This window comes from Hyla sarda, chromosome 2 (assembly GCF_029499605.1).
Source record: "Hyla sarda isolate aHylSar1 chromosome 2, aHylSar1.hap1, whole genome shotgun sequence".
Classification (NCBI taxonomy): Eukaryota; Metazoa; Chordata; class Amphibia; order Anura; family Hylidae; genus Hyla; species Hyla sarda.
Window position 1 is genome coordinate 263,221,382 of NC_079190.1, and position 19,619 is coordinate 263,241,000.

The window sequence follows — 19,619 nt, forward strand, 5'->3', positions numbered from 1 at the left end:
GGTATCTAAATCATTGCAATATAAATACAGCAAATGCTGGAAAAGGCAGAAAGTACCAATTTCAATCACAATGGCAAGGTATACTAGTTAGGGTAGTTTCACACCACGTTTTGTACTTACGGTTCCCGTATACGGCTGGGAGGAGGGGGGGGCCTTGCTTAATCGTGGCGCCCGCACTCAGCCATATAGGGGAACCGTATTTAATGCATGTCTATGAGCCGACCGGAGTGAACTGCAGCCTCCGGTCGGCTGCGTTTTCGGCCGAATGCGGTTTCCCGACCGTAGGCAAAAACTCGGTCAACCACGTTCACTCCGGTCGGCTAATAGACATGCATTAAATACGGTTCCCCTATACGACTGCGTGCGGGCGCCGCGATTAACCCCCGCCCCTCTCCCCCCAGCCGTATACGGGAAGCGTAAGTACAAAACGTTGTGTGAAACCACCCTAACATAGTTCATAAGGTTGAAAAAAGACCAAAGTCCATCAAGTTCAACCTATAACCCAGTAATGAGTCCCTACTGAGTTGATCCAGAGGAAGGCAAAAAACCCTCATACTAGAGGTAAAAATTCATTCCATACTCCAAATATGGCATCAGAATAAATCCCTGGTTCAATGTTCTGTCCCTATAGATCTAGAATCCAAAACCTGTAATGTTATTATTCTTCAAAAATGCATCCAGACCCCTTTTAAATTATTTTACCAAGTTAACCATGACCACCTCCTCAGGCAGAGAATTCCACAGTCTCACCGCTCTTATAGTAAAGAACCCCCCTCTTTGCTGGTGTAGAAACCTTTCCTCTAGACATAGAGGATGCCCTCTTGTTATAGATACAGTCCTGGGTGTAAATAGATCATGGGAGAGATCTCTGTATGGCCCTCCAATATATTTATACATAGTTATTAGGTCTCCCCTAAGCCTTCTTTTTTCTAAACTAAATAACCCTAATTCTGATAATCTTTCTGGGTACTGTAGTCCTCCATTACCCATATTACTCTGGTTCGCTTTCTTTGAACCTTCTCCAGCTCCACTATATATTTCTTGTTCACTGGTGCCCAGTACTGTACACAGTATTCTATGTGTTGTCTTACTAGTGATTTGTACAGTGGTAAAATGATTTCCTTGTCGTGGGCATCTATGCCCCTATTGGTGCACCCCATGATTTTATTTGCCTTGGCATCAGCTGCCCGACACTTGTCACTACAGCTAAATTTACTGTTAACTAAGACTCCCAAGTCCTTTTCCACATCAGTCAGCCCAAGTGTTCTCCCATTTAATACATATTCCCAGCCTGGATTTTTCTTCCCAATGTGCATTACCTTACATTTATCAGTATTGAACCTCATCTGCCACTTCCCAGCCCAAACCTCCAACCTATCTAGATCCATTTGTAACAATGCACTGTCCTATATTGTGTTAACCGCTTTACAGAGTTTAATATCATCTTCAAAGATTGCTACTTTACTATTCAACCACTCTACATGGTCATTAATGAATATATTAAATAGGACAGGACTTAAATGTCTACTTTATATTTTCATCATAAAGTTGACATGTTTTTACTTTTAGAAGACATCAGAGGGCTTCAAAGTTCAGCAGCAATTTTCAAATTTTTCACACATTTTTCAAAATCAGAATTTTTGCCATTTTTATTAAATTTTTACAGATTTTATTAAGCTCTTTGTACTGTTTAAATGTTATAGCTGACCCATCAGATTTGTATTTTTTGAAGGCTATTTTTTTGTTGTTTATTGCTCTTAACATCATTTGTCAGCCATGTAGGATTTAGTTTTAATCGTTTATATGTGTCCCCCTTTGGTATATATTTAACTGTATAGTTATTTAGAGTTGATTTAAAGATGTCCCATTTACCTTCTGTATCAGTGTTTGAGAACACCTCCCCCCAGTCTATGTCCTGTAGTGCAGATCTCAGCCCAGGGAAGTTTGCCTTTTTAAAGTTATGTGTTTTTGCCTTCCCCGCTTGTCTTTGTTTTCTACATTTTAAGTCAAAAGTAACTATATTGTGGTCGCTATTACCAAGGTTTTCTCTCACAGTTACATTACCAACCAGCTTTGCGTTGTTGTAAATGATCAGATCCAACAAGGCATCACTTCTTGTCCTCCACAAACTGGCCCATAAAATGATCCTGCAATAAATTTAGGAATTGTTGCCCCTTTGTAGTTTTAGCCAGTCCCCGACCCCAATCTATATCTGAATAGTCAAAATCTCCCATTATTACCACTGTACCTGCCCAGGCGGACCTCTCTATTTGTTTATGCAGCCGACCTTCTATCTCTTCAGTGATATTAGGAGGTCTGTAGATTACACCAAGTATGATTTTTTCAGTATTTCCCTCCTTTTGTAATTCTACCCACAGTGATTCCACATCCTCAGAATCATCACACACTATGGCATCGTTCACCCTGACTTTCATACCACTTCTTACATACAGACAGACTCCACCACCTTTTCTGTTCATTCTATCTTTGCGAAACAATGTAAACCCCTGCAGATTGACAGCCCAGTCATGCAAGGAGTCCAGCCATGTCTCAGTGACCCCAACCATATCAATATGTTCCTCCAATATCAAGGCCTCAAGCTCCCCAATTTTATTTGCTAGGCTTCTGGCATTTGTGAACATACACTTTACATTTCCATCCTTTATGTTCTTGGGGTTAATGGGATTCAAGGGTGAACCCCTCCCTCCGCTCCACCCCAGGTACATTTATAATTCCCACCTCTCTATCTACACTATCTTCCCCCTCTTTGCTGCAGGTTCCCTCCCCCCCCAAGTCCCTAGTTTAAACACTCCTCCACCCTTCTAGCCATCTTCTCCCCAAGCACAGCTGCACCCTCCCCATTGAGGTGCAGCCCGTCCCTACGGTAGAGCCGGTAACCGACCGCGAAGTCAGCCCAGTTCTCCATGAACCCAAACCCCTCCTTCCTACACCAGCTTCTGAGCCACTTGTTTACCTCCCTGATCTCCCGCTGCCTCTCTGGTGCGGCTCGTGGTACTGGCAGTATTTCAGAAAATACTACCTTGGAGGTCCTTGCCTTAAGCTTGCGGCCTAAGTCCCTGAAATCATTTTTAAGGACACTCCACCTACCTCTTACTTTGTCATTGGTGCCAATATGTACCATGACTGCTGGGTCCTCTCCAGCCCTGCCCAGCAACCTGTCAACCCGATCCGCGATGTGCCAAACTCGAGCGCCGGGTAGACAACACACTGTTCGGCAATCCCGGTCTTTGTGACAGATCGCCCTGTCTGTCACCCTAATAATTGAGTCCCCCACCACTAGTACCTGTCTGGCCTGCCCTGTACTCCTCCCTCCCTCCTTACTGGAGCAGACACCCCCCTGGCGGTCAGAGGCAGAGTCCTGCTGCAGTTCTGCTAGCTCTGTAATGGCATACCCCTCATCTGCCAAGCGGGCAAACTTGTTGGGGTGTGCCAGTTCAGGACTAGCCTCCCTGACACTTTTTCCCCTACCCCGCTTTCTAACTGTAACCCAGCTCACTGCCTGACTGTCCTGCAACTCCGTCCCACTGAAGGAGAAAATTCAAAATCTTCATTTTTACACTCGCATGTTCTTGTAGACCCAGTTTTTGAATTTTTACAAGGGACAATAGGAGAAAAAGCCCCACAAAATTTGTAACCCAATTTCTCTCGAGTAAGGAAATACTTCATATGTGTATGTCAAGTGTTCGGTGGTCGCATCAGAGTGCTCAGAAGGGAAGGAGCAACAATGGGATTTTGGAGATTGAATTTTGCTGAAATGGTTTTTGGGGGGCATGTCACATTTAGGAAGCCCCTATGGTGCCAGAACAGCAGAAAACCCCCACATGGCATACCATTTTGGAAACTACACCCCTCAAGACACATAAAATGGGTTCCAGTGAGCCTTAACACCCCACAGGTGTTTGACGACTTTCGTTAAAATCGGATGTGTGAAAGAAAACATTTTTTTGCACTAAAGTGCATTTTTTCCCCTCAAATTTACCATTTTCCCCCAAATTTACCGCATTTAGGAAGCACCATAGGGGTGCCAGAACAACAATAAACCCCCACATGGCATACCATTTTGGAAACTATACCCCTCAAGGCATGTAATAAGGGGTGCAGTGAGCCTTAACACCCCACAAGTGTTTGACGACTTTTCGGTAAAATCGGATGTGTAAATAAAAAAAAAAACATTTTCACTAAAGTGCAATTTTTTCCCCAAATTTACAATTTTTTACAAAGAATAATCGGAGAAAATGCCCCCCAAAATTTGTAACCCCATCTCTTCTGAGTATTGAAATTCCCCATGTTAGGACGTAAAATGCTCTGCGGGTGCACTACAATGCTCAGAAGAGAAGAAGTCACATTTGGCTTTTGGAAAGCAAATTTTGCTGAAATGGTTTTTGGGGGCATGTCGCATTAAGGAAGCCCCTGTGGTGCCAGAACAGTAAAAAAAAAAAAAAAGCATGGCATACTATTTTGGAAACTGCACCCCTTAACATAACAAGTGGTACAGTGAGCCTTCTCCCTACAGGAGAAAATGACCCCCAAAATTTGTAACCGCATTTCTTCTGAGTATGGAAATACCCCATGTGTGGATGTCAAGTGCTCTGCTGGTGCACTACAATGCTCAGAAGAAGAGGAGCACCATTGAGCTTTTGGAAAGAGAATTTGTTTGGAATGGAAGTCAGGGGCCACGTGTGTTTACAAAGCCCCAAAATGGGGTCACATGTGGGGGGGTCCATTGTTCTTGCACTGTGGGGCTTTGTAAACACACGTGGCCTTCAATTCCCGACAAATTTTCTCTACAAAATCCCAATGGCGCTCCTTCTCTTCTGAGCATTGTAGTGCACTGTATGTCCACACATGGGGTATGTTCTTACTCCGAAGAAATGGTGTTACACATTTTTTTTCCTATTTTCCCTTGTGAAAATCAAAAATTTAGGGTAACACCAGCATTTTAGTGAAGAAATTTTTTTTTTTCATTTTTCCATCCAACTTTTATCAAAATTCTTTAAACACCTGTGGGGTGTTAAAGCTCACTATACCCCTTGTTACATTCCATGAGGGGTGTAGTTTCCCCCAAATTTTTTTTTTTACGTTTATGTCAGAACCGCTGTAAAATCAGCCATCCCTGTGCAAATCACCAATTTCAGCCGCAAATGTACATAGTGCACTCTCTCTCCTGAGCCTTTTTGTACGCCCACAGAGCATTTTACGCCCATATATGGGGTATTTTCGTACTCAGGAGAAATTGCGTTACAAATTTTGGAGGCCTTTTTTTGCTTTTACTGCTTGTGAAAATAAATAGTATGGGGCAACACCAGCATGCTAGTGTAAAAATTTTAATAAGGGGTGAAAGGAGAAAAAGCCCCCCAAATTGGAAGTACAATTTCTCCCGAGTACGGAAATACCTCATACGTGTCCCTAAACTCTTTCCTTGAAATACGACAGGGCTCCGAAGTGAGAGAGTGCCATACGCATTTGAGGACTAACTTAGGGATTGCATAGGGGTGGACATAGGGGTATTCTACACCAGTGATTCCCAAACAGGGTGCCTCCAGCTGTTGCTAAACTCCCAGCATGCCTGGACAGTCAGTGGCTGTCCGGAAATGCTGGGAGTTGTTGTTTTGCAACAGCTGGAGGCTCCATTTTGGAAACACTGCCGTACGATAAGTTTTTCATTTTTATTGGGGGGGGGCAGTGTAAGGGGGTGTATATGTAGCATTTTACCCTTTATTATGTGTTAGTGTAGTGTTTTTAGGGTAAACCTCCAACTGTTTCAAAATTACAACTCCCAGCATGTACTGACAGACCGTGCATGCTGGGAGTTGTACTTTTGCAACAGCTGGAGGCACACTGGTGGGAGAACCTTCAGTTAGGTTCTGTTACCTAACTCAGTATTTTCCAAACATTGTGCCTCCATCTGTTGCAAAACTTCAACTCCCAGCATGTACTGATCGCCGAAGGGCACGCTGGGAGATGTAGTTATGCCACATCTGGAGGTACGCAACTGCAGCTCCCAGCATGCCGAGACAGCTGTGTGGGCATGCTAGGAGTTGTAGTTTTGCAAGATCTAGATGGCCACAGTTTAGAGATCACTGCAAAGTGATCTCCAAATTTCAGCCCTCCAGCTGTTGCAAAACTACAAATCCCAGCATGCCCAAACAGCTATCTGGGCACGCTGGGAGTTGTAGTTTTGCAACATCTGGAGTGCTACAGTTTAGAGACCACTGTATAGTGGTCTCAGACTGTAGCTCTCCAGATGTTGCTAGGCAACTCACCGGCTTCCGTAAGATCCAGGGAGCCAGCAGCATGTCATCGCCGCACGCTGATTACCGTCGCCGATCTCCGCCAGCTGCCACCGGATGGGTAAAAGGATCTTCGGCGCCGGTCCTCCGTCGATTTCCCCGTTCTGCCCCGCCTACTGTGGGGGGGCAGAACGGGGAAACCAAAAGTTAACCCCCCCCCGCCCCCGATCTGCTATTGATCGTCACTTCTTGGCAACCAATAGCAGGGATTGGAGGGGTGGCACCCCTGCCACCTCACCCCTATCCCTTCAGGGGGATCGTGGGTTTCTTGGACAACCACGATCCCCCTTATATTCTGGGTTACCAAAGACCCGCATGACCCGGAATTCACACCGGCGATTTGTGGCGATCGCCGACATGGGGGGGGGGGGGGGGTCTGATGACCACCCTGGGCATTTGGCGGGGTGCCTGCTGATCGATATCAGCAGTCACCCCGGTCCGGTCCCCGCCCAGCGCTTGGCGGGGACCGAAATTCCCATGGGCATATGGTTTGCCCTGGGACCTTAATAATCTAAAGCCCAGGTCGTATCCATACGCAATGGGTCCTTAACGGGTTAAAGGGGTACTCCAGTGGAAAACTTTTTTTTTTTTTTTTTTTTAAATCAACTGGTACCAGAAAGTTAAACAGGTTTGTAAATTACTTCTATTAAAAAATCTTAATACTTCCAGTACTTATTAGCTGCTGAATACTACAGAGGAAATTATTTTCTTTTTGGAACACAGAGCTCTTTGCTGATATCATGACCGCAGTGCTATCTACTGACACCTCTGTCCATTTTAAGAACTGTCCAGATTAGGAGAACATCCCCATAAAAAACATATGCTGCTCTGGACAGTTCCTAAAATGGACAGAGATGTCAACAGAGAGCACTGTGGTCATGATGTCAGCAGAGAGCTCTGTGTTCCAAAAAGAAAATAATTTCCTCTGTAGTATTCAGCAGCTAATAAGTATTGGAAGGATTAGGATTTCTTAAAAGTAATTAGGATAAGTATTTTTTTTGAAGTAATTTACAAATCTGTTTAACTTTCCAGTTGATAAAAAAAAGAAAAGTTTTCCACCGGAGTACAACTTTAATAATCCCCCTCTGTTTCCTATCACTGAGCCAGTTACATACGCACTTGCACACATTTCCTCTAGCCCAATCACTCTCAATTTATGCACCAACCTTTTATGTGGCACCATATCAAAAGCTTTGGAAAAATCCAGATATACGACATCCAGCGATTCCCTCTGGTCCAGTCTGGAGCTCACCTCCTCATAAAAGCTGATCAGGTTAGTTTGACAGGACCAATCCCTCATAAAGCCATGCTGATATGGAGTCATGCATTCATTTTTATGAAGATACTCCAAAATAGCATCTCTTAGAAAACCCTCAAACAATTTACATACAGCGGAGGTTAAACTAATAGTTCTATAATTCCCGGGTTCACCTTTTGACTTCTTTTTAAATATTGACACCACATTTGCCATGCGCCAATCCTGGGGAACAGTCCCTGTTACTATAGAGTCCCTGAATATTAAAAATAGGGATTTTTTTCTATTATATTACTTAATTCCTTTAGAACATGGGGGGGGGGGGGGGGTGAATGCCATCTGGACCTGGTGATTTGTCTATTTTGATTTTTTGTAGGCGGCACTGTACTTCTTCCTGGGTTAGACAGGTGACCTGTACTGGGTTTACCTTATCTCGCTGTATTTCACCTGGCATTTCATTTTCCTTGGTGAATACAGTGGAGAAGAATTTGTTTAAAATATTTGCTTTTTCCTGATCCCCGTTTATAATTTCTTCCTCATCATTTTTTAAAGGGCCCACACTTTCATTTTTGACCTTTTTGCTATTTATATAGTTAAAGAACATTTTGGGGTTAGTTTTACTCTCTTTGGCAATGAGTCTTTCTGTGTCTATTTTTGCGGATTATATCTGCTTTTTACAGATTTTACATTTTTCTCTGTAGCTTTCTAATACTTCTTTTTTGCCGTCCTGTTTTAGTAGTTTAAATGCTTTATTTTTGTCATTTATTGCCCCATTTACATTTTTATTCATCCACATTGGTTTTCTTTTATTTCTGCCCATTTTATTCCCATAAGGTATATACATCTTACAGTGAGAATTTAAGATATTTTTAAAAGTCTCTCATTTAGTGTCAGTATTCTTGTTTTTGAGGACATTATCCCATTTTATATTGTTAAGGGCTTCTCTGAGTTGATCAAACTTTGCCTTCCTAAAGTTCATTGTTTTTGTGGCCCCTCGAGAGATTCCCTTATTGAAGAACAAGTTATAATGTATTATATTATGATCACTATTTCCTATGTGTCCTTCTACTTGCACATTAGTTACTCTGTCAGGTCTGTTGGTTAATATTAAGTCCAGTAGGGCGCCCCCTCTGGTCGGGCCTTACTCCATTTGGGACAGATAATTGTCTTTAGCTATAGTCACAGGTCTCAGTCTCCCAGTTTATATCAGGATAGTTAAAGTCCCCCAATATTATCACATAATTCTGATTTGCTGCCTTGTTTATTTGCCTCAGTAATTGATCTTCTGCCTCTTTCATTATGTTTGGTGGCTTATAGAAAACCCCTATCAGATTTTTTTTAATTTTTATCTCTATGTTTCTACCCATAATGAATCCACATTATCGTTTCCCTCCCATATATACTCCCTGAATTTAAAGTCCCTTAATTTTAAGTCCCTCTCCCTTTTATACTTACACTCACTTGTAAACTTCACACTCTTGTATACAGACACACAATCACTAGCTCAGATTAACTGAAGAATAAAAATATGCCTTCTTGCAATGACCTATGTGCCTCTCATTGAATGCTATAATTTATTTTTTTTCCATTCACAAACAGTAGCCGAATATCCTGAAATCTAATATATATATATATATATATATATATATATATATATATATATATATATATGTTATAAAACAAATATGTTCAACATTTAACAGGTAAGCTTTATTTACATGCAACCTTAAACCCTAAAAACACCAAACTGCATTGTCTATTTTTATGTAACATGCTTTGCAAAATCAGCACTTGGCTGAATACCCAAAGGAAAGATTTACACCCGCCCCTAGAAATCCATACAAAAGTATATTACAGGGAGTGAAATAATATGACTACAAATTTAGTATCCTATCAAACCATCTGTGGCATGACCGCCAGAGTCCAACTGACTACCATAGTTTGCCTTTTACACGCAGTGTCATCTGTCTGACCTAAGCAAGAAATATTAAGAAAACCAAGTCGTGCCGCAGACCCCTTATAAATTTCTACAATTGTGTCGTAAGGTTTCTAAGATAAGACAAATTGCACAGTACAAATGAACAGGGGATGATCTATGGGAACAGAGAGTCAACAGGCTTATTCTTACTAAATTAAAAAAAATATGAACTTGATTCATAGAGCGATAGATTTCCCACCGAGAGGCTGCAGTTTCTACATGTGCAGCCTGTATATACACATCCGCTTTAAAGAGCTTCTATGAGAGCTCAGGAGCCTTGAAAAAGATTTGTTGTGATATTCCCAAAGGACAAGATGGTTTTGGCTGCCTCCTTGGCAAACTAATTGGCAGAGCACATGGGGAACCAGCCTGCATAATGCAAGACTCAACATCATTAAATGTGCATCTAATTTTAGAGGTCTTTTTGCCATGTGTCCTCCCCCACCAGCCGCAAAGAAACCCCATCCAATCACAGCAAGTGTAGAAAAAATATCCTCCATGTAAAATTCTAAGTGATTGAGAACGAGAGAGCAGACATGAAGGAAAAACATTTAATGGGGCACCAACTGGAGTGGCATGTTGTTTATTGGCTTAACCATAGAGAAGTCTTATGTTAATATTCCATATTCCTGCTCCATGTGATAGCAGAAATGCTTTAGTGAAGAGAGGCAATATGGTGGATTGATAACTCTTAGTAGACAATGACAATCTTTTAATAATGGACTCTATGATAAAGTCATCAGATACCTCAATAACTAATGTAAAACACTTACAGTATGTGCCAGGTAATGCTATGACTATTGAATTGCAGATTTCTGTTCTACCTTGTTATTTGCACATAACCTGCAGATTAGTAAATTAGAAATGGTAGATGGTAAGGTTGATTGAGTTGAAAATGCATGAGTAGAGATCAGTTGCTTTTTGTCCTTGCCCTAGGATAATACATACCACACTGTTCATGCCAGTGGTGGGCAATCAAATGCATATACATGGAATACATATTCAGTTAACATATGGAAGTTATTTCTAAACCAAACAGAACTATGTGGCTTTTCACTCTGGTGGGAGCTAGGTTAGCTGGCAAAACGGTGTGCCAGTTGTGTGTGTAAAATTAAAATGGATATTTGTGGAAAATGTGCAATTTTTCTTACAAATCTATATGCCACTTCTGAAAAGTACGTGAGAAAAGCATTAACAGAGAAAACCCCTAAGAAGTCTTTACGTAGCACGTCTCTGTATGTCTTGTGGGACCATAAAAAGAGGTTACATTGCCAAATGTAGGTGGAGAGGAGTTGTTGCAGGGGTCTGACCACTTGATAGACTCTGTAAAGGAGGACCTGGCCGACAGAATGAACTGTCCAGAATGAACATGTTGATCCTGGAGTCATTGTAGTGAACTTCAGAATGGAAGGAATAATCCCTCTCTGAAGCATTTTGGTTTCTCAAATATCATAGAAAACCCTCCACAGAGTTTTGTCCAGGTTATCTGGGAGTAAATGATAAGAGGAAGAGATCAACTAGTGGGTCAGATGTGACATTAAAGTCTCCACTGATTATCCATTTTCCCTGTTCGTGTTTCTTAATGGTTCTAGGTAAGTGGAAGAAACTTTGCTTTTTGTGAGGAAAAAAAAACAACTTACAGACATATACTAACAACAATAGCATTATATATGACCACCTATGGTCCATATTAAGGTCTTAACAAAGGAGAAGAGTCAGGATCATGGAAGCTGGAATCGTGCTGCTGTAGAAACAGGATCTTGGAGGTATGAGTATGAAGCTCAATGGTTTTCTTTTATTAGTATATTCACACAAGGCGTTTCTGGGTATTAAGTACTCTTTCATTAGGCGTGATCATGCCTGATAAAAGGGTAGTTAATACCCAGAAACACATTGTGGGAATATACTAATAAAAACATCTCTGCCCATGATAGCACTAATAGGGTATATAACAAAAAATCACACACACACACACACATATGTATATATATATATATATATATATATATATATATATATATATATATATACATACAGTATATATATTAGATATCCTGCACATAGGTAAGACAATGTTATATGCATTAGTGCGCCTTAAAGGGGTACTCAAGTGGAAAACTTTTTATTTTGTTTTTCAAATTTTTTCTTTTTGGATTTCTTTTCTGTCATGATCACACTGCTCTTTGCTGACCTCTGCTGTCCATTTTAGGAACTGTCCAGAGCAGGAGAAAATCCCCATAGCAAACATATGCTGCTCTGGAGAGTTCCTAAAATGGACAGCAGAGGTCAGCAGAGAGCACTGTGATCATGAAAGAAGAGAAATCCCAAAAGTAAAGCCTTTCCTCTGTAGTATACAGCCCCTAAAAGGTAGTGGAAGGATTAAAAAAATTTTTATAGAAGTAATTTACAAATCTGTTTAACTTTCTGGCACCAGTTAATTTAAAAAACAAAAAAAGTACTCCTTTAAGGACACACACACACAGTTAAAAGCTATGCTTGCTCAGAGATCTGGGATTTGTGTGTTCCCCATCATTCGAGGGCCAAATCACGGTTGCACCCCTTGCGACCAGCAGCATTATGCCCCTGGGTCTGAACACTTTTGCTCTGTTTCTATGACATGTCAAAGTAACTGACAGTAATGTTTGACAGTAAGCATAATAATGAGGAAAATTTGAAATATGCCATATGTGGCGCTATTAATAGGGACAAAAACGTACTACTACTTGTAGTCTAGAAGTTTTCAATAAAGTGCCTTGTGTTCTTTCTATTATGGGCAGTAAGGGGTATCTTTTCATGTATGAGTATATTGTAGGTGTGCAGGTTTATTGTTATTTGTACAGTAAGGAAAAGAGTATAATATGTGATGACAAGTACTGTGGGTTGCAGGTCATAGTGTTGGCTGTGAAGAACGCAATATAAAGTATGGTAATTAATGCTGTGTGCTCAGAGTTCAGAAAAGTTCCACTTAATATCCTTTATTACATTTACTGTGGATAGTGAAGGATAATAAAAGAAATTTAGGACAGGATAAGTTAAGGGGGCATAAACTTTTCTATGTAAAATATGTGATACAGCTCTATCCTTGAAAATAAATTAAAATGCCTTTGGGAAAGTGTGGATTGAATGTTATAAGAAAGTTTGGTAGTTTTTTTCTCTGCTGGTTTTGTAAATGAAAAATGTTACTGTATATTTGTTATTACACTAATATACATAAAGAAGTCTAGTTGTTATCTAATACTGCTGTGTTTTCTAAACACTAAACTAGGAAAGATGATATAAGTATTTTATGGTTAATTACTATACATATCGTGTTTAGGCCATAGCATGGAGTTCTCTTATTGAATCAGTGAGTGAGGAATCATTGGACACTGCTGATCATGAGTTGTTTATAATAGAGCTTGAATACACCTTTTTTTTAATATCTTGGTATTAGTTTCATGTTTTTAATTTTTAATGATTTTTAATAGATTCCAATAAATGTTAAAGCGTTTCTGTCATTAGTAGTAAAATCCCAATAAATGCTCCATCTGGTGTAGTAATTGGCCCTATATTGTTTCTGCACATTAATATGCATATTTTGTATGTGAAATACCTGATTTTCTTCTCTTTAGGGATGATCAGGGCCCTTGCAGTTTTGCTGTGGCCAGGGTAATCTTGTTTGGCTGGGAAAGTTCCTTTAGGAGAATACGGAACTTGCTACTTTCTCTCCCCCTCCCTGTACCATATCACATGCACTGGAGTATACCATGTCCACAACATAGGGTGCTATTAAATTTGTGCCCAGAGAGAAACATATAAGTGTGCATGTAAAAAAATTCATTTATGTAGTACCTTGTATTGGTGATCAGTGTGCCTGGAAATCACTGTCCTCCTCTGTAAATTCTGCAGATATCTGCCTCCTTTTTCCCTCTTATATGCTTTAGCTGCCACTGCTGAGTTCAGTGAAGCAGGGAGTGAGCAGAGCAGGAAGATAACCCCACCCCCGTAAGCAAATCTGTCCATACTTGCTGTTGTTAAGACAGATCAGACTAGGAGACCAGGGTCTGAAGACAAAATGAGAGACAAAAGAAATAGTATAGCTGTGGCCATTTTTAAACACATTTTTTTTACACCTTTAGCAAACAATTTTAAAATAAAGTATATTAAGAAAATGCTTTTTATTAAAGCAATTCCTTATTTATCTAATGACAATAATTCTTTAAGTTCTAATGGCACTAACTTTCTGTGATTCTACCATGGAATTATATCTATTTATGCTGACCCATTTCAAGTATTTTGGATATGGTACTTAACTCAAATACTGCACAAGTTATCATACCATGTGTTCCCCATCTCATATAAAGCTCCATATAAAATTCATGTACAAACAAATAAAAAAATTCAGGGGGCATTGGATTGGCGTAATCACGTTTACTTTAGCAGAAGCAATCTGGTCAAACGCAATGGTTCTGTGAGTAGCATTTCATTGGCTGCTATACATGTGTAATATCCCAATGTAACTTCTCAATGTTTATATTCACAAATCTTAAAAAAAGGAGTATAATCCAACACCACAGGGGTCAAATACCTTTACTACACCGTAATGCTTATTGAATACATTTTTTAAAGATAATATTAAAGCCTGATACAACCTCTAATGCATACTCAGCAGTAATATAGCATGTATAGCAGCCTTAAAGGACAACTTCAGCGGCATTACACTTATCCCCTATCCACAGGATAGGGGATAAGTGTTTGATCGCGGGGGGTCCGACCGCTGAGACCCCCCCTGATCTCCCTAACGGGGCACCGCCATAAGCGCATATGGTGAGGGCTAAGGCGCGTAGCGTTGACCTAGAGGAATGCTGCCTCCCCGTCTCTCCTATAGAGATGTATGGAGGAGGGGTGCCGTCCGCAACGTCATGCTGCGGCTGGCACGCCCCCTGCACGGGAGAGCCGCGGCCCCGTACAGCAGATCGCCAGGGGTCCCAGCGTTCGGACCCCACACAATCAAACACTTATCCCCTATCTTGAGGATAGGGGATAAGTGTTTGTAACACTGCAGATGTCCTTTATGCCTTAGATTTCATACAAAGGTGACTAGTTGATGACCAGTCATATATAGTTGTTGGCTTATTTACACCCCCTGTTTCCCTGCTCACAGGTCCTCTTTCAGGTTATTTAGCAAAAAATAAATAAATAAATAAATAAATAAATAATTAAAGCATGAAGACACTCTACACTGAAGAAGCAATTTATCACACAAACTTTCTCTCCAATGCTCACCCATCAGGGTTATGTTCTGCATTAACACTTTAGAAGCCAAAAACAAATTGATCGCAACATCTAAAAAGTAAATAATCAGATCCGGACAGCTCAGCAGAGAAATTGTGCAGTCCCGTTCAGCTGAAAGGATGAATGGAAGGCCCTTACGTGTCTCTGGCCCGCTCGATTGTTGCTCCAGTGCTGCAGGAAACCATGGCATGCTGGAGCAATGGAGCACCAATACCACTGATCAATGTTGTTATATGGCACAGCAATGAAGAGTGTATGCAATCCAAATTTCATGCAATAGTCTCCTATGGGGACTAAAAAATTTAGAAAAAAAATGTTTAAAAAAAATGTTACTAAAAGTGAATTAACCACTTTTCCCATTTTTTTAATGAAATAATGTAAACAAATATAAACATAAACATATGTGTAAGTGTATGAATTGTTTAAATGGCTTATGTGTTAAAAAAAATACCAAAGTTCAGAATTTCGTATTTTGAGTCAATTCATATCGTAAAAAAAATAATAAAAAGCTATCAAAAAGTTCCATGAAAACAAAAACAGTACCAAGAAAAACTACAGACCATGGGGCAAAAAATTAGCCCTTATATATCCCAGTAAACAGAAAAATAAAAGCATTATAGCATACAAATTTTTGTACAAAAAGTTCAAAAAACTGGTCTTTGTCATAATAAAGAATTACAGAATAAAGATAAAGTGTCATTTTTTTTTATCAAAAAGCACACTGCGTGGAAACTGTAACTCCCAAAATTACAATATGGCTTCTGCCCCACAAATATTATAATTTTTTTTTTTTTTGCTCCACCATAGATTTGGTGGTAAAACGAGTAATGCTATTACAAAGTACAATTGGTGACACATAAAACATGCCCTTATTCTGTAAGTGGAAAATTGAAAGGGTTATTGATATTAAACTGCAAAAAGGAAAAATATGAAAGTGCAAAAATTTAAAATCCGTGCATCCTTACGGGGTTAAAACTGCTATGTGTCGTATAATTGCCTTAACAATCCAAACACCCAGAATGGAGTCACATATGTCCATGCCTGATCTGCCTGTTTGTCTGGTAGAGAACCATTAGGCTAAGTTTTCAAAGCCAGAAGTGTATTCAAAAGGAATGGGAAATATAAAGGAAGGACCTATACTTCTCTTCCCTTATCCCCTTAAGGACCCGGGCTTTTTCCGTTTTTTCATTTTAAATTTTTCCTCCTTAACTTTAAAAAATCATAACTCTTTAAAATTTTCACCTAAAATTCTATATGATGGCTTATTTTTTGTGTCACTAATTTTACTTTGTAATGACATTAGTCATTTTACCCAAAAATCTACGGTGAAACGGGAAAAAAATCAATGTGCTACAAAATTGATGAAAAAACACTATTTTGTAAGTTTTGGGGGGCTTCCGTTTTCACGCAGTACATTTTTCGGCAAAAATGACACTTTATCTTTATTCTGTAGGTCCATGCGATTAAAATGATGCAGGAAAAGTTATACGTTTAAAATGGTCATCTTCTGACCCCTATAACTTTTTTATTTTTCTGTGTTCAGGGCGCTATGAGGGCTCAATTTTTGCAACGTGATATGAAGTTTTTAGCGCTACCATTTTTGTTCTGATCAGACTTTTTGATCACTTTTTATTAACTTTTTTGTGGTATAAAAAGTGATCAAAAATGCGCTATGTTGGACTTTGGAATATTATTGCGCGTATGCCATTGAACATGCGGTTTAAAAAGCAGTATATTTTTATAATTCAGACATTTCTGCACACGGCGATACCACATATGTTTATTTTTATTTTTATTTACACTGTGTTTTTTTTATTCTTGGAAATGCCGGGTGATTCAAACTTTTATTAGGGGAAGGGATAATTGAAAGGGTTAATGATTTTTTTTACACTTTTTTAATGCAATATTATAGCTCCTATAGGGGGCTATAACATTGCATTAACTGATCTTTTACACTGATTGATTAATCTCCATAGGAACGGATCAATCAGTGTTTTCGGCGATTGAATGCTCAAGCCTGGATCTCAGGCTTGAAACATTCATTCGGCAATCGGACTGCAGGAAGGAAGGTAAGATACTTTCCTCCTGTGCTACAGCTGTTCAGGATGCCACGATTATACCGCGGCAATCCCGAACAGCTCCCTGAGCTAACCGGCACTTTTTACTTTCACTTTTAGCCTCGTGGCTCAGCTTTGAGCGTGCGGCTAAAGGGTTAATCCACGCGCTATTAGAGGCGGGTCCAGGCTTCACTATGACGTCAGGCCCGCCGCGATATGATGTGGGGTCACCGTGTGACCCCGCGTTATATCGCAGGACCGGGACACAGGACTTACTCATATGTCCTGGGTCCTTAAGAGGTTATGGATCTACTTCTGACTTTGGCTCAAAAACTGCAGTGGCAGTATTCCAAAAACTGCCAGAAAAAAAAACAAGTGGAAACTTAGCTTTAGAGGGAATGTATTGCCTATTTTTTTTTTGAATACTTAAAGCTATGTGTTACGCCGAGCGCTCCGGGTCCCTGCTCCTCCCCGAAGCGCTCGCGGCGTTTCTCTCCCTGCAGCGCCCCGGTCAGACCCGCTGACCGGGAGCGCTGCACTGACATGGCCTGCGGGGATGCGATTCGCATCGCGGGACGCGCCCGCCCACGAATCGCACCCCAGGTCACTTACCTGTCCCGGTCCCCGGCTGTCATGCTCTGGCGCGCGCGGCTCCGCTCTCTAGGGCGCGCGCGCGCCAGCGCTCTAAGATTTAAAGGGCCAGTGCACCAATGATGGTGCCTGGCCCAATCACCCTGATTAGCTTGCACCTGTTCCTTGCCCTACTTATACCTCACTTCCCCTGCACTCCCTTGCCGGATCTTGTTGCCTTGTGCCTTGAGAAAGCTTTACTGTGTTACCCATACTGTGTTCCAGACCTCCTGCTATACCACCTTGACTACGGACCTTGCCGCCTGTCCCGACCTTCTGCTACGTCTGACCTTGCTCTTGTCTACTCCCTTGTACCGCGCTTATCTCAGCAGTCAGAGAGGTTGAGCCGTTGCCAGTGGATACGACCTGGTTGCTACCGCCGCTGCAAGACCATCCCGCTTTGCGGCGGGCTCTGGTGAATACCAGTAGCAACTTAGAACCGGTCCACTGACACGGTCCACGCCAATCCCTCTCTGGCACAGAGGATCCACCTCCAGCCTGCCGAATCGTGACAGTAGATCCGGCCATGGATCCCGCTGAGGTTCCCCTGCCAGTTGTCTCTGACCTCACCACGGTGGTCGCCCAGCAATCCCGACAGATCGCCCATCTAAGTCACCAGCTGTCAGAAGTGTCCACCATGGTACAGTAACTTCAGTCGCAGCTACAGCATCTGCAACAGCAGCTACCATCTCCTCCAACAGCTCCTGCACCTCCTCCGCAGCGAGTGGCCACTCCTAACCTCCGCTTGTCCCTGCCGGACAAATTTGATGGGGACTCTAGACTCTGCCGTGGTTTTCTGTCACAATGTTCCCTTCATTTGGAGATGTTGTCGGACCAATTTCCTACAGAACAGTCGAAGGTGGCTTTCGTGGTCAGTCTCCTGTCTGGGAAGGCTTTGTCTTGGGCCACACCGCTCTGGGACTGCGATGACCCTGTCACCGCCTCTGTACACTCCTTCTTCTCTGAGGTTCGCAGTGTCTTCGAGGAACCAGCCCGAGCTTCTTCTGCCGAGACTGCCCTGCTGAACCTGGTCCAGGGTAATTCTTCAGTAGACGAGTACGCCATCCGATTTCGTACTCTCGCTTCCGAATTATCTTGGAACAACGAGGCTCTCTGCGCGACCTTTAAAAAAGGCCTATCCAGTAACATCAAAGATGTGCTGGCCGCACGAGAGATTCCTGCCAACCTGCATGAACTTATCCATTTGGCCACCCGCATTGACATGCGTTTTTCGGAAAGACACCAGGAACTCCGCCAGGAAAAAGACCTTAATCCCTGGGCACCTCTCTCACGGTATCCCTTGCAATCTACCCCTGTGCCTCCCGCCGAGGAGCCTATGCAAGTAGATCGGTCTCGCCTGACTATTGAAGAGAGGTCTCGCCGTAGGGATAAAAATCTATGTCTGTACTGCGCTAGTACCGAACATTTCTTGGTGAATTGCCCTATTCGTCCTCCACGTCTGGAAAATGCACGCACGCAACCTGCTCATGTGGGCCTGGCATCTCTGGGTACGGAGTCTGCTTCTCCATCTCTCTCTGTGCCCGTACGGATTTCTCCTTCTGCCAACTCCTCCTTCTCTGCTGTGGCCGTCTTGGACTCTGGTTCTTCTGGAAATGTTATTCTGGCCTCTTTGCTTGATACGTACTGCATCCCGGTGACCCGTCTCATCAAACCGCTCTATATTTCTTCGGTCAACGGGGTCAAGCTGCACTGCACTGTGCGTTATCGCACAGTGCCCCTGCTTATGAACATTGGACCACATCTCGAGGAAATTGAATTTTTGTTTTTGCCCGGCTGTACCTCTGAAATCCTCCTCGGTCTGCCATGGCTCCAGCACCATTCTCCCACCCTTGACTGGACCACCGGGGAGATCAAGAATTGGGGTCCTGCTTGCCGCAAAGAGTGCCTCACGTCTGCTCCCAGCCCCGTCTGTTGGTCCTCAGTGTCTCCTCCTGTGCCTGGTCTCCCCAAGGCCTGTCAGGACTGTGCCGTGCCCCCTCATAGTCCCCGTCCTGGTGACACTCTGCCCCATGCCAAGCCTCACCCTCTGCCCCCCCTCCCCATTCCCACTCCTTCTGACCGGTCCGCCATTCATGTTAAAACCCAGGACTTCA